General features: G+C 39.9%; 1 long non-coding RNA gene across 1 annotated transcript; it reads right to left on the reverse strand.

Moving 5' to 3' along the window:
- Positions 1-419: 419 nt before the first annotated feature.
- LOC126100388 (uncharacterized) lies at positions 420-3,226 on the reverse strand. Its single transcript, XR_007522165.1, has 2 exons — positions 3,112-3,226; positions 420-768 (listed from the first exon to the last, which is right to left on the reverse strand). It is a non-coding gene; the product is annotated as an uncharacterized LOC126100388 (long non-coding RNA).
- Between the last annotated feature and the right edge of the window lie 914 nt (positions 3,227-4,140).

A 4,140-nucleotide genomic window follows, 5' to 3' on the forward strand; every position in this document is an offset into this window, starting at 1 on the left:
GGTGGAATACTTTCAGAGAACTGAGAGTTTGAACAAACGAAAAATAATGTATCGCCTTTATTATTATATATGTATTTGTGTAACATACAGCGCTCCAGTAGGTATACAGAAACATGCTCCTGTTCCAATGCAACGTTGTGTCAAAATTTCAAAGCAATCGGTGAAGAACTGTTGGAGATGTGAACGCAAACATTTACCTTTACATTTGTGTAGATGTCAGACTGGAGTGTAATTTTATATAATTTCCCATCTCCATCAGTGAATGCTTAGGGTATGTACAGTCTTTTTTATTGCTCGTTGAGAGACCAAACAGAAACCAAAAAATAAATAAAGTTGTTTAGGAAACATTATTCTAGAATTTTCCTCTTTGGATAACACTTAAATCGGCAAACCATTGAGTAGCTAAACGAAGTCAATAGTACTTTTTTGAATTCTAAAATTTATTTATTCCTGTGTAATACATTTTCGTTTACAGTTTTGAAAAATGATAAGCTAGCTCTTAATATAGAAACAAGAGAAGTATTTTAAATGTCTAATTCGCAAAAAAAGAAAGGTTTATAACAAAGTAGAGCTTCCTATTTCTGGAATCTGTCAGCAGTCCGCTCAGCCAGTGTGGAAGGATATAGACCCTCCCCAGCGGTCTTGTAGTGCCTGGTCCCCAGCAGCTCCGTCGCCCACCACCGGCTGTACCGGCTCCTGGTTGCTGGCGGCATCTCCGCTAGGGACAGCTGGGACGCCTGCAGGTTCCTGCGCCATCGTGGTCACAACCTGCAGACCAAGTGACAAGATGCTTTTGAAACAGACGCGACCAGCAACTCATTTTTCAGTCACCATGTTTTAAGAAAAATCTAGACATAGTCCTATGCTTTATCGACCTAGAGAAAGGCGTTCGAAAATGTGCAAAGGTGCAAGACATTCGACATTGTCAGGACAATAGATATAAGTCAGGAAAAAAACAATAATTTGTACAACAATCAAAGAGTAAAAATAATAATGGAAGATCAAGAAGGCAGTATCGTGTTTTAAAGGTTTTAAGACAGAGATCTAGACGTTTACCCTTACTGTTCAACCTATAAACGGAAAAACAAAAGGAATGTTCAAGAATTGGATTAAAATTCAAGGTCAAAGCATATCAGTGATGAGATTCAGTAATGATGTTTGTAATATTAGCAAAAGTGAGAAAGAATTACACGGTGTGTTGAACAGATGTCGAACGGAAAATTACCCGCATTACTGGAGAATGTCACTCTCGCAGAAAGACGGAAGAGAGGTCAACTCCCGATTGTCTGTAGTACCACAGCAACTAACACAAACGTTGAGTGAGAGATAGATTGGTCGAGCAGCCCCAGTAACATGTGCTTAATCACTTAGATTTCTGTCTATCCGGATACCTAAATGCAAAAGGTTATTCCATGGTATACAGTGGTACATACCTAACTGGAGTGTGTGAGGTGCTTGCAGCAAAAAATACTGGCAGCGAACTGTGTTGACACGAGTTGGTGAGTCTTTGAGAAAGAGGGATGAGGGATGTATCACAACGAGTGGTAATCACAGTGAGCAGTTGCCATTGTGTCATCATACAGATGACCTTAATGAGACCTGTATCTCAACCATTATTGGCTTCCGGAGATATGTTTTTAAAAGTTCTTTTTCAAGATTTGACTAATGCCATCTCCTACGGGACACGTTGGTCAGGCAACCTGTATATATCAAACCATTCGCAGTTGGTATTCGCTTCTCGTCTGTTATGGGAAAAATTTTTCTATTACCGTACATGAAATACAAATGGCGTTGAGGAAGTCTAATGTGTAGACGGAAGCCGCATGTTTTACAATCTCCCCTGAGGAAAGTATGTGTATTATTTGAAAATATGTGAAAATATATGTCAAAATTACAAATGACGGGTGCCGTTCTCAGCTTTAAACAAACAGTAATACTGCTGACCTTAAACTGGACGAGTAGCTTATTTGTTTATCATACGTAAAATATCTTACAGCGAGAACATTTCATGCTCCAAACATTCCGATATATCCTAGTAGGTGGAAAAAGGTGAAGACATGTAATGCCTTTTATTGTTTTGTAAAACCTACGTTTGACGCTGGCTAGACTGCGGGAGTATGTTATGTAGATTTCCTGTACCCAAAAATGTTAGAAAACGTCCACCATCGCCGTTTTAGGATGTCTACAGACAGCTTCATATTAAGCTTCATAAACAGCATATTCTCCGATATTAGTGAACCCTGATTTTGCTGGAAATTCGTTACGATCCAGCATAGCCTTTAGTGTTTAATCTCCTATCTCTAAATCATAGAGCTGCAAAGATTACCTTTCGGATCAGTGCAAAGTAGCAGTACATAAATCTAGATATGACGGACATGCATGTTCTAGACATTCGCGAATAATGGCTTCAATGAGAGTTTGTACAGTTGCTAAGAAACGAGGAGGTAAAATGCAATGAATTCAAAACAATAAGTCTGATAAGGCAACTCCTGAAAACAATTCTAAAAATTATTCACAAAAGAATCTAAAAAGTTTGTGAAGAAGGAATTGCACCTACACAGCTTGGCTTCAGAAATGCTGCCGGTACGCAAGAGGTTTGTTCTGCATTCAGATCTTATTCCAGAGGTGTAGACATGTATAGTGACGGCTATTTCTGTTTCATTATCAGAAGGCCTTTGACAGAGTACATCATTACGAGGTCACTGAGGTACTAAGAAGCAGTGGGATAGATTATAAATAATTAACCTTTATTGGGACCAATATACTGCTGTGAGGTTAGAAGAAGAGAAATCTGGCACTTTAGAGATATACCGAGGAGTAATCTCGGCTGTATTATATTTGCACTGCCTACCGTGTCATTAACGTAGAATATGAACAGCAAGGATCCCATCTCAAAATATTTCGCTGTGGAATATCTTATGTTATTTTGTCGTCCGTCGACGACTATATATCCAAGCTCTCGTGTTGTGTCGTCACTACCAAAAAAGCCTCAATTCAGCCATAGATTTCATTTGAGACACACCAAATGACTATACCTTGATAAGTGTTGGTGCAGTACCGAGTCATATGGAATCAACTATGTGAAGAGAAGATCGAAAATCAGTCACTTACCACGAGAGCGAGACAGAGGAGCAAGAGAGACTTGGTGGAGGCTGCCATGACGACTGATGCAGCTCTGGCGTCTCCTCGTCCCTTATATACACGATGCACTGGCGACGACTGCGTGGAAGAGAGAAGCAAATATCGCGTGAGGCCAGCTGTTGCAGCTGTCTGCATCGGTCGACAACACATTTTGTTAAGATGCCGGAAATGTGTATTGCGCAGGAGGGAGAAACGACGCCTTAGCCGAGGTCGACAACAAGCTTCTGTGCACTGGCGCTCGACTCGGAGGTAAGCCGATTCGGCTCCAAGTGGTGGATAAAATTATTCCTGTAACGAAGTGTTTGAACTCACGCTGGTACGTTCTGTTGCTGTGTGTTTCCATTCCATGATTAATGTGATTTAAAGAGAAGTAATAAAATGAGCTCTAACATGGAAATTAAGCGTTTCCGGACACATGTCCACATAACATCTTTTCTTTATTTGTGTGTGAGCAATGTTTCCTGAAAGTTTGGCCGTACCTTTTTGTAACACCCTGTATGCGGCACAACTCTCACATATCCGCAATGAAGGAGTCCAGTGTGCGTTAAGAAAGACCACCTTTTCCGACATGTAGCTGTATTCACTTCGTGGGGATGTCCCAGCCAACAATGCTTGCGTGCCTCAACGATACAGCAGTCATACAGCAGGTGCAACTGCAACGTAAAAGAATCTTAAAATTAAAAATGTGTTTATTGTATTACATTTATTACCTAAACAAATAGATATACTCGTAGAACGAGAAAAATGTTGTTGCGATAGTTATACGGTGAACGTTTATGATATACGAGAGCCAGAGCAGAAAATTCGTCGTCCTGAAAAGTTACAAAAAAGTGACTATCATCATTTTTGCCTTGTGCTCTTCATATCTCTTTTCCAAGATGTCTTTCATTCTATAGCCAGTCTGCATTTTATATTTCTTCTACGTCGTCTATCATCAGTTAATTTACCGCCCAAATAGTAAAACTCATCTAATAGTTTTAGTGTCTCATTTCCTACTCC

Source organism: Schistocerca cancellata, chromosome 9 (assembly GCF_023864275.1).
Source record: "Schistocerca cancellata isolate TAMUIC-IGC-003103 chromosome 9, iqSchCanc2.1, whole genome shotgun sequence".
Lineage (NCBI taxonomy): Eukaryota > Metazoa > Arthropoda > Insecta > Orthoptera > Acrididae > Schistocerca > Schistocerca cancellata.